This window comes from Epinephelus moara, chromosome 5 (genome assembly GCF_006386435.1).
Source record: "Epinephelus moara isolate mb chromosome 5, YSFRI_EMoa_1.0, whole genome shotgun sequence".
NCBI lineage: Eukaryota > Metazoa > Chordata > Actinopteri > Perciformes > Serranidae > Epinephelus > Epinephelus moara.
The window spans coordinates 30,933,705-30,945,909 of record NC_065510.1 but is presented as its reverse complement, the minus strand read 5'-3'; the positions used below and the strand labels follow the sequence as shown (position 1 = coordinate 30,945,909).

The 12,205-nt window shown below is 41.2% G+C and overlaps 1 protein-coding gene across 1 annotated transcript in view; it reads right to left on the bottom strand.

Moving 5' to 3' along the window:
• The window catches only part of add3a (adducin 3 (gamma) a), a 131,742-nt gene that overhangs the window by 96,412 nt on the left and 23,125 nt on the right, over positions 1-12,205 (bottom strand). Inside the window, exon 2 of the mRNA XM_050043509.1 lies at positions 11,625-11,660. The gene's annotated coding sequence lies outside the window, so the exon portion shown is untranslated. The remainder of the gene's footprint in view (positions 1-11,624; positions 11,661-12,205) is intronic.

The following is a 12,205-nucleotide window of genomic DNA, read 5'->3' as shown; positions in this document are numbered from 1 at the left end:
ACCTCCCTTCACAGCGTGGGGTGTGGAGACTCTTGGCCTATTTGCAGTGGGGAGCGGGGGGGTTCTCCTTAATTCCCCATGTTGACTGTAACACCATGTGACAGAGGTAAACATGGTGTTTCAGCTAATGAGTCCATGTCTGACACAAGGTCAGGAGGTGCTCATTATGGTAAAAATGCACTCTGGAACAGGGACTTAAACTTCACCTTGTGATAGTTAGAACATGTTTGCAGCTTCATTTTAAACTGAATAATCCAATTCTTAAAATACCACTGAAGGCAATGTTGTTTAAAACTGACCTCACATCAGTGGAGCACCTACCCCTCTTCTGCACAGACAGAAACACTCATGCTGGAAGCTTCATACTATAATCATGTCAAGTTTAGCAAAAGCATGAAAGTCATGTACCTACAACAGGCTGTAAAAATGTGAAATTTCAACCTAATCTCCCAGTATGGTCCGCAGGGAGCAGTTAAGACATAAAATCTCACACATATCCGAAAGGGGGGTTGGGGTTTGGGCAGTGAGAGCCCCTCGTCAACAGGAGGCCCGGACTTAAAGTCTGCCTGACTCCACTGGAGACAGCGAGGGAGAGATCCAGACAAACACAGCTCGCTGCCAAGCATCGTTACTTACAACACCCACTCCACTCCGCAGCACATTTCCACTGCGGCTGCCAGATTCAGTAATGATGATATTAGATACAAAAAAACAAACGCCTTTGTAAAATAAAAAGATCTCTCCTGCAGAGAAATGAAATTAATTTGGGATGAGCTATTGGAAAGAAAAGGGTTTGGACATTTTCTGTTTTTATGCATAGGGACAGAATGACTGAAGAATGTAAATATGTTTGAATCATTGTGAATAATGATGTGTTATGGTGGCCATCAGTTGCCTCTAAATTCTGGGAGTTTTGGCTGTGCAGCTCATAAACTAAAGCAGGATGATGTTTTGATGGTGCACTTTTACGACAGCCATAATGATGCTAATAATGACTCTCTATGCTCTCTATGATATATCTGGACCCTCTGAGCAGAGCTGGGTCACAATGAAGGGAGCAAATAATTTGTAGTGTTTGTTATTACCTGCCTCGAGTGTGTGAGGTTTTCATTTAGCACTTGAGCCAATCAGAGACAAGATATGACATCCCTCCAACTCTCTTTTACCACAAACATAAACCCTGCAAGACACTCAACTTCAAGAAGAAAACCTGTGCAGAGGGAGGAAATCCAGAAGTGATCTCAGCACCGGCATGATTTGCATGCTTTTATGTCACAGATCTTTAGGCAGTGTCACATTACAAGTTTGTAGTACACCAAAAATATAGTTCAGTCAATTAAACTCAAAACACATTATACCCACAATACACTGTTAAAACCAATGCTTCTGCCCACAAAAGCCTCAAATGACACTCATCTAAGGGCCATGACACACCAAGTGGACAGTCGGCCATTGGTCAATGTCCAGTCGTCGTTGAGCGTCTCTTGCCCTAGTTTTTGTGGGATGTCCTGCACTGTTGGCACTAGTCAGCCCTTGTCAGCTGTTCCTCAGCTGATTCAGTGTGTAGAATTTGTGTTGGAGACAGCAGAGCCTGTCAATGAGGGAAATCACTCTGATTAGAAGTTCAGCTCAGTGCACAAGAAATGAAACGGAAGTGAGGGAAGCAAATAAAATGACTGAAGTCAAATGGAGTGAGATCAAAACAAACTGATGTATATTAGGTAGGATTAGGTACAAGTTTTTTAGCCATTAAGCTCTTTAGCAGAAACCCAAAATTGTTTCTGCCATTGTCCACTTGTACAGAGTAAATATCCTTTGTTCTTTCAATATCGGGTTGTGTTGTTAATGTGCTAACTGGCTAACTAGCTAACTAACTGGCTAACTGTGCTAACTGCTAACTGGCTAACTTGAATCTGTTCTGTCCGTCTTCCAGTTTCACTTTTTGAATGACGAATACAGACGACCACTGTCTGCTGGAAAAGAGAGCTATTTCCTCTCACATACATGCTGGTTGGTCATTGGCTGTAGTCATTGCGGTGTGTTCAAGTGCAACTTTTGGCAAGACACAAGCAATGTGAGGTGACTCAACAGTCAGCCTTCGTTGCCTCTAGTTCTTTGATGTTGTTTTGGTGTGTCTGGGTCTTAACATGATGAAGACAGACACACAAACACAACAAAATGAGTTGTGGTTACATAAGAGATAAGATAAGATAAGATAAGATAAGATACACCTTAAGGCTCTACACACACACACACACACACACACACACACACACAAACACAAACCAAGTATTTTAGGGCAGTTCTCTCTTTTATGACTGACCTGAACACTGTCAGGTCATGTCTGATTTCAGCCGCAGAATGCTGAGCTGTAACACTCCCGTCTCCTCGTCCTCCCTTTCCTGCAAGTCCATTTTCTCCTCTAGTGTCATGAGGAGGCTCTAATGAATCAGCCTATTGAGCCGGGCAGAACTGCACACAGGCTTTGACACTGCCAAAGTGTGTGTGTGTATGTGTGTGTCTGTGTGAGAAAGAAAGTGTGCATGTGTGTGTGTGTTGCGGTCCAACTTTCCCAGCCTCCCTGAACACAAAGCTGTCGTTTGTGGCCTCTCGGCACTACAAAAGCCCCACAGGCCACCAGAGCTGAAAGTGAATGTGTGTGTGAGTCTATATGCTTATATACTGTATATGTTTTTGCCATGTGTGTTTGACTAAATGTGCACATATGTCCTGTGTGTTTATGAGAAAAATACTTCCTTTTTTTTTTTTTTTTTTTTACATGTGTGCATGAGTTTGTGTACGCGGTCAAGATGTGGCCACATACACCCCGTCTGCATTTCACTGGGATGCACCTAATGATTACAAGACACATCATGTGGCCTAGAACCAGTGAAACACAAACTTCACCACCAAACTGTGGCACACGGACAGACGGCCATAAAGCTGAAGATATACGACCGCTGCGACAAAACTAGAGCTCTGTCTTAGATCTTGACACAACTTCAAACAGGCCAACAAATCATATCAAGTGTGTCTGTAAAACACAAACCAAATACAGTACATATGTAACAGACACAAACACACACAAACCAAATTCTCCTCCGGCTGCTGTCAGGACTGATGAGTCACAGGAGAGGCAGCTGTTATTTATCAGTGAAACACCCACTGTCATTATTATTAATAACAGTTTGTTACTACATATCTGTGGGTGTCGGTCCTTGGAAAGATGACTTTTGATTAATATCGATGCACATGGTCACCACAAATCAACATCAAGTGTATGTGTGTGTGGGCGTGTTCCTCCAGGCCTACAGAAAGAGGAGTAGGTCAGAGTGTGACCTTGACTGTTTGCAGATTCATCTCTGTCTAACCATGCTGTAGATGCAAAACAAAACAAAAATATAAATTTAAACAGTTACATTCATTTAAAACTTGGATGCTTGTGCAATATCTCAATAAATCTAACACAGTGGACAGGACTAACTAGAATTAGCTTGTAAAGTTGAAGCCCTGTTATGCCGGAGGGCTGGGCTGAACATCATTCTTCAATTATCCATGTCAGATGTGCCCGGCCTTTCATGATTTACACCAAAGACTCTCCCCAAAAGTCCAAGAACTGCACGCCTTTTATTGTTTCCACCCTCTATAAAAACCCATCTCTCTGGCTGGATGCCTGCAGTCTTTTTATGTTTCTGTATCACGGCCTGTGTGCCCACCAACAGCTGCCCATCTCTGCAGTATTTTTTTTTAAAAATATAATTCAAAACCCTCCTTTGTCTGCAGATTTTCTCAGCAGTCTCTAAACTGACGCCAGCTAAGCATGTGTGTGTTGACTTGTCTGAGTATGTGAGTGAGAGACAAAGACATGTCTGGCTCATGATGTATCTGTGGGAGAGAAGACGAGACTGTGGCTGTATACACACAATGTGAGTGCACAGATCCTCAGCTGCACCCATCTTTAAGGAGTGGAGCTCTGGACCAATCTATAGTCTTAACATGCACAGGCAATTACTTAAATTATTATTATTTTACGTGACTGTATTTGCCTGATGAAAATGCCACTGTTATAATCAGGCACATTTCCTAAAGATTTATTTTCCTAAAGAATAATGTCTTCAGTAAATGTTATTTGTTAACTTTAATGAGCTGTTTTCATGTTTTGTAGGACAATGTGCAATGTTCAAACTGCACCGTGCTGCACATTTCAGCAGAATTTAAAATCTGATTTGGTTATTGAAAAATGTGATGGCTCTTATAATACATGCAACATTTTTTTCTGTCAATGTTTAACTTTATAGATTAAACTGCGCTAAATCTTGACTGTTTCCTGAGGGTTGTCTCACTTCTCCACTACTCTAAGTTTATGCATTTGCTACTTTCTTACCAGCATAGAATGTTATACATATATCTTATGTAAACTAAGTGTTCTGTATTTCCTGATGACTTTGCATGTATAAATATATTTTATGTATCCTCACGGCTATTTCTGCGGATATCATCGTGGATGATGGAGGAAATCGGCATCTGTATTAAATTCCTGGTTTATGTTTATAACGGTCATTGGATCCCTGGCTGGCAAATGGGTGGGGTTGGAATGAATAAAGTAGAAGGAAGGGAAGAGTTGTTATTCATTTATCTATGTATTTGTTTATTTTCTCTCTTTTTCTGCATGTTTTTGTTTGTGCTTGCTCCAAGTCCATGTACATTGTCTTGTAGGGCTGCAATTAATTGTAACAATGGTAATAATAATGACAATGACAATTTTAATTGTTAGTCAATATCTGCCTTACTCTGCTCCCGTACTATGGTCTCTTCTTGTCAGGGTTTAGGGGGCCCTGGGTGGAGTGGATCAGGGGAAAGGGAACACGGGAAATAAGGGGGGCAGAGAAATGGCAGATTTCTTTCTTGTATTTTACTACATTTGTGACTCCAACACCTCCTTTGGTGCCTAAAATATAAACAATAAACAATAAAAAGTTTAAAAATTTGTGGTAATCTTAAGGAAACTAGTCATTAGGAACATCCTTGTTGGCTATTAAAAGAATATTTAAAACATTAAAAAGGAGAGGTTCATGCTGCAAAAATCCATTCATTCATTTTCTGTAACCGCTTATCCTGTTCAGGGTCACAGGGGGGCCGGAGCCTATCCCAGCTGACATTGGGCCAGAAATGGGGTACACCCTGGACAGGTTGCCAGACTATCACAGGGCTGACACATAGAGACAGACAACCATTCACACTCACATTAACACCTTCGGACAATTTAGAGTCACCAGTTAGCCTAACCTGCATGTCTTTGGACTGTGGGAGGAAGCTGTAGTACCCGGGGAAAACCCAGACTGACATGAGAAAGCATGCAAACTCCGCACAGAGGGGCTCCCCCACCCTGGGCTCGAAGTCCCAAGCAAAAAACCAGAAAAGGTTAAATCAAAATCAGGTATGTTGACGGTCCTCTCTGTCTAGAACTAAATAGGAATAGGGTTTAAATAACGTTGCCGATCAGTTGTGTGTGTTGTGTACTGAAACTACAAATCAAATTACTGAAAATGCATTGAATATATGTTGGCATACTGTCTGTATGAGTTTATATTGGCTTTAGTATCAAATGACTGCCTGTATTTGGTCACTTGTGGAATTTCTTTTCTCAATATGTTACATTGCAACTGTCAAGAGGTACGTCTGAAAAGCTTCACCTGTTTTGCATTTACAGTGAGACTCTGGAAAAAATTTTGATATCAGTATCAAATGATGTGTGGAAAAATTATATCTTCACACAAATCACATCGGTGCACTCCTCATAGAAAATAAAGGCAATTTCAACAGGCAAAGGAATTTCCATCGTCACTGATCCCTGATGAATTCACCAAACTCCGCTGTTCTCTATTGGTATAGGTATCAATTTAAGGGTACTGGTGGTATTGTTATATCATAAACGATACCCAACCCTTATAGGTGTGATGTGAAAGGGATTATTCCCATAGACAATTAGCAGTTACCCTCAGTTATATGGAGCATTCCAGCATCTTTCAGTGCAATGTTTTGGTTTTATAGCCCATGACTTTACAGTTTCACTGCTCTCACTGGAGTCATTTCCCATGAAAGATTTCCAATAAACCCAGAGTACGCTACCTGCCCAACACCCAACAACACAGACACAAAGTTAGCGCCTGGCTAGTGAACACTGTGAAACATTTAGCAGCTAAAGCATTAGATATTTCAGTCAGGAGTTGGTAGAGACCAAAAACAGAGCTAAAAGAGAGTAATGGACTTACTTTTGGCTGGACACAAACTCGACTCTTGTCTGTGTCTGTTTGAGTGTAAATAAACAACTGCTTGCAAAGATGTTCCCACATCAACTTTATAATGTGATAATATGTCAGTGTTGTGTTTCAAGCTTGTTGTATGTCTATGTGTGTTTACACAGAGACGGTTATGTGGGTGGCCGGCGTGTGTGATTTGGACCATGCGGGAGATAAGAGCAGCTGTGATGCCATCCAGATGACTGGAGAGGAGACAGCACCAGCGCCAAGTCAAACCAGCATCTCATGTCACAGAGCTGATTAACTTCACCAAGTATTCAACATGAGAAAGTTATCTGTGGGGATGGAAGCCTGGAGGGTTTTTTTTTATAGTTACCATCATTGTTTCCAAACTGCCAGGGCCAATAACAAAAGGCAATTTACTATTAAAGTCAGGCAGATCGCACCAAGCCACTGAACTCATATTTCTCCTGTAAAAACTCAGTGTAAATCACATTACAAGCAGGTGCATGACATCAGAGGGGCGAAGCAGCCAGGACCGGGCTGCACGCTGAGACATTCAACAAAGTCAGAAGATGAGGGCACTTTAAATGAGGGTGAAGGGAGACGGCTAACATCCCTTTACTGCCCTGCTGAGTAGAGGACAGCTTGTCTTACAGAATGAAAGAGACAGAGAGGAGGAGCAAATACGGAAAGTGAAGGGATTGAAAAAAAAGAGTGGAGACAGAGGAGAAAAAGACAAATGAAGGAGAGAAAGAAAATGACCAGTGGAAAGTTTTAACCTTGGCTTCCAGTAAACGGTTTAGCAGTGGTTTTATATCTCTATTCTCCTATTTTTTGCTTGGCCCTCAACTTGGATTTTCAGCCCTTCTTATAGTGCAGACACCCATGAAATCCTCAAGAATGCCTGCTCCTTTCCTTTTTTCTTACCTTACATTGTGTCTTTGTTACCTGGTTACATGGACACCTTGACTGCTTGTGATGCAAAGGGTTTTGCTCTTTCACTGTTGAACTCTATCATAGACGTTAGTCACGAAAGACTGGCTTACAGGAATAATTAGCTTGAGAGAAAGGACTTGCTGTAAGCAACATTTTTATGTTAACAACAGAAGAAATACTTATGTATTAGGGCGGGGTATTGCTACTCAATACCTTTAAGCTGCTGACAGAAATAACCCAGTACGAAGCAGTATCAAAACCACGAGCTAATGCAGCAGCGGCTAACATCCAACACCGAGCCGTTAAACTGTCCCAGCAAACTCCCATTGCAGTCTCCAGAGCCACTCTCCTCTCAGCAAACGGTAAGTTCAACTTCTGCCCAGTTAGCACAAGCTAACACAGCAGCAGCGACTAACAACCAACACTAAGCTCTTAAACAGTCCCAAAATCAGCAACACTAAAACAGCTCAATAAGCTTAAATCTGTTGATAACCATAACCAGTGTGATGCTAGTAGTTAGCCCTGTCACTGTGTGTGTGCAGGCAGACTCCCTGTCCCAGACATGTATAGTGTGTATCTGACTAAGTTGACAGTTCAGCGTGCCGAGATGCCACCAAAACGTTGAAAAGTATGGCAATACTACACACCATTCCTCTAACATTTGGATATCAAATGAAGTTCTCTATTGGTATAGGTATCAATTTAAGGGTACTGGTGGTATTGTTATATCATAAACGATACCCAACCCTTATAGGTGTGATGTGAAAGGGATTATTCCCATAGACAATTAGCAGTTACCCTCATTTATATGGAGCATTTCAGCATCTTTCAGTGCAATGTTTTGGTTTTATAGCCCATGACTTTACAGTTTCACTGCTCTCACTGGAGTCATTTCCCATGAAAGATTTCCAATAAACCCAGAGTACGCTACCTGCCCAACACCCAACAACACAGACACAAAGTTAGCGCCTGGCTAGTGAACACTGTGAAACATTTAGCAGCTAAAGCATTAGATATTTCAGTCAGGAGTTGGTAGAGACCAAAAACAGAGCTAAAAGAGAGTAATGGACTTACTTTTGGCTGGACACAAACTCGACTCTTGTCTGTGTCTGTTTGAGTGTAAATAAACAACTGCTTGCAAAGATGTTCCCACATCAACTTTATAATGTGATAATATGTCAGTGTTGTGTTTCAAGCTTGTTGTGCTGCCCACAAGTGGGCAGAAAAATCTGATATTGCAGCCTTTAAGAACAAGAAAAGGCAGAAGGATGGACTTAAATGTCTCCTCACCACTACAAAGTTTCATCACTTGACAATATCAACATGTCAAAAGTCTGACATGCTTAATTCAGCTCAGTAGTGTGTATTTCTTCTAAACTCTGCTATCAGTGCAGGCTAAACCAAATCACAGAAATCACTATGAAACTCATTAAGGGATTACATCAACAGCTGTTAATCCACTTTCTATTGTGGTGTAATTTATAAATGGAGCATTAGGGGCTTAGCCAGATGGCTTAGCTGTGGTTTGCATTGTAAATGTCAAACCTGTCTGAATCACAAAGCTGTCAGCTCCACTGGGAATCCTGTGGCAGAGGCCTTGTTGATAATTACACTGACTCAAAACAACATCAGATTTAGTTATTAAGTCAACTCTTAGTCAGGTTAAGTCAATACAATCTCACTCCCAATTTGTCAAATACAGATGCTTGATCAGTGGGCTTACGGTCCCACGGGTGAAAGTCTGGAGTTTGTTTCACCCAACCACCTCGCCTCTGCCCGCCCTACACAGACCTTCTTGCTCTTTATACTACGGCAGTTGCTTGGAGTTTCAAAAAATGCTACCGCTTGTGTGTCTCATACCGCCCCTGAAGGGTGCTTCTGTGCATCTGTATCTGACGCCAGGGGATGCAGACTAAGCATAGGTATTTGACAAGTAGGAAGTGAGATGGGGTTGGTTAAGTGCATGACTATACATGGGTGCCAGTGCTTAATGGAGCCGATGAGTAAATGTTTTGAAGACTTCATACTACATAAAAAAAAATCCAGGAACACTTTAATAGTCCGCCTACAGGTAGTTCATAGAGTATTTGTAGCATTTCAACAGTTTGTAAGTTGAGATTCTGTCTGTAGATGTTTAACAGGTTATCCATAGAGTACATGTGACAATTTATGAACATACATATTCTCCAAATACTTTAATTGAGCCTAAACTATTCACTCAACCTATGCAGCACAGACTGAATCAACGGTTCAAGTTAAACTAAGTTATTCAGAGAATACGTAATGGATTGTCCAATATATTCTATAAATAAATATCTACAGACAAAGCGAAACAACAGATTTCTTGAATCTCAACTAATAAGCTGCTGAAATGTTACAAATACTCTATTAACTATCTGTAGGTGTCACCAAAAATCCTCTGTGATTTCTGTAGGGAAAAGTGTGTCTTTCGCACTCAATGTCTGCGAGAAAGAGGCAACCTACAATGTGATGTTTTCACCTTTGTTTGGCTTAAACTTTATCGTAAATGTAGACATTTATGTATATCGGAAAGACATGCAAAGTAGCCCATTCCCAATCACGCGTTGGGTGATACCATTTAACATACTGATCTAAATATAAAGCACAACATTATCAGCTAACAGGAGCCACAGCATCAGAGAGACACACTAATAGAGTCTTGAAAACAACTAAAGCTCTCAGCAGCTAAACCTGGTGAAAGTTCAGATGGTCCCACACATGGATAAAGAACCCTGATATGAGGACAACTGTCGCCTGGCTTAGTCTGCACCAGTACTCTGAGAGGTATCTGACACATTATGAGACACGTCAGCAAGCAGAGTTGCATTGTTTTTTTTTTCTCCTGACCTCACCAGCCCTGGACCTGACAGGTCTGCCAAACTGGGAGAGAGAGGATGGGAGAGACGCTCTAAAAGTATCGGACAGAGAGAGAGGCAGAGTGGGACGGTGAGATAAGACTGAGACAGCAAGACTGAGAGGCAAGACAGGTTAAGAGAGACACAGACAGAGGGGGGATTCTTGTGTCCCTTGTAACACACTGTTTGACAGTTAGAAGTGAACATACTGACACTACAAAGATAATAAACCGGTGAGACAAGACAAGTGGAGACAGTCAAGCACAAAGAAATTAGGGAGGGAAAAAGGGGAAGACCACAGAGAAGCCAAAAAAGAGATTTTAAATACAAAACAGACTAAAGCAAGCAGGCACTGCTGCAACAAATGAGATTATCTCTTTATAGTCTGAGAAGGGAATTTGTCTTAAGAGGGAAAGGCAACATTACTCAAAAAGTGGAAATGAAGCACGGCAGCTGTGACCTGTGCAGCCATGTGCAACAAAGGCCATTAAATTCTTAACAGTAAAATAAACAGGTGTTCTCCTGCCACGGAGTTGGTATGGTCGACTCAAAGCAAGATTGAATGGGTTAGGCTTGTAAGATGTTAGGATAAAAGACAAAAGTGAATGTGAACTGACAAAAGAAACGTGAATTTGAAAATTAGAAGCTTTACCCCTGCTAAAGTGCCAGTCAAGTGCACTTAGACCGTCCAACCTTTGCAGCACTGCACCTTTTTCAATGGCTACAGCTGCCAGTCAGGAAGTGTTGTGGTGTAGTGGCACTTGACATGCCTTGCCTTCAATAGGCAATTCATCTGTAAGTATTACAAAGTCACACATGCACAGACTCCTTATGTATGTTTGCTTCAAACAAAACAGACCCCCAAAATGTCAGAATCAAAATGCCACTTTCACCAAATTCACCAAAACAAATTCTTATTCATACTGCACTTGGTAAATAAAGTGCTTCACAATCATATTTTTGCTCTTTCCATGAGCTATTGACAAAATAAATAATGGCCAGAAGGTTCTGACAATCTCAGAAAAATGCTTGTACCATGCACCATGGGAAACAGTAAATTATTTGGGAGACTCATGAGCAAGCCAAGATATGAGCGGGATTTATGATTGTTAAAGTCATCATGCACCAGACAAGATCCTGGTTAGTTTTTATGACCACAAGTAGGCAAAGGAGAAATAGGGAGAGCAAGACCTGTCACTATTTCCTTCACAGGATCCCTTCCAACACAGTAAAATGTCTGGCCAGAAGCAGTTTGTAAGCTTACCACTGACCAAAGCCGAAAAAGAGCTCACTATAATTCTCCATTTACCTTCTGTGTCCTTGAAAAAACCAAAGAGGAGGGCGGAGGCGTTTGCACGTCAGAGCAAAACTTCAGTCAACACTATATTTCAGACTCACATTTTTTTTGCATCTTATTTCCCATCAGCTGAGAGTTGTTATGGCGTAAAATAATACTCACAACTGTGCCGTGCTGTTAATGCAATCAGCAGGTGTTTTAAAAGGTTTGAGCAGGAGCTGAAATGGTGCGTGTTGATGTAGGAATTCTTACCTCAGGGGACTGCTGGAGGTAACGACGTCTCGCCAACTAGGACAAAAACAGACAAATGCATTATTACTTTCTGCATCTGAGTCTTCGGGGGGCTCTTAGAGCTATCCACTAAAACTCTGAGCCCTATCATGTGCCTGAGGTGAAGAAATCTGTCACAATAAAAGGCAGACGCATTCATCTGCTTTAAATATTATTTACTTGTTGTGTGTGGTTTTGAAGTCTGTAATGGCAGGATGCAAAAACACAAATTAGCCCGGAACGAGTGAAATAAAAACCTGAAATTAAAAGGAAGACAGCTCCCATAGTAAAGCTGGAAACCTTCTCATTATCCTTAAAAACTCTTGTGTGCTCTGTAATTCGACATATTTGACATACTCCAAAAAATCTAATCATAAAGAAGATACTCAATGTAAGCAAATGCTTGTAATCTTTCTTTTCCATCAGGTGACAGACATGGATTTATGTTACTTATACATCCTCTGCTGTTCTGTTGTGTCTCCAGGCACAATTACAAACCAGCTGTCCTATTTTGAGATACAGTAGACCTTGTATCTAACCACCTTCTTTACATAGGAAACATT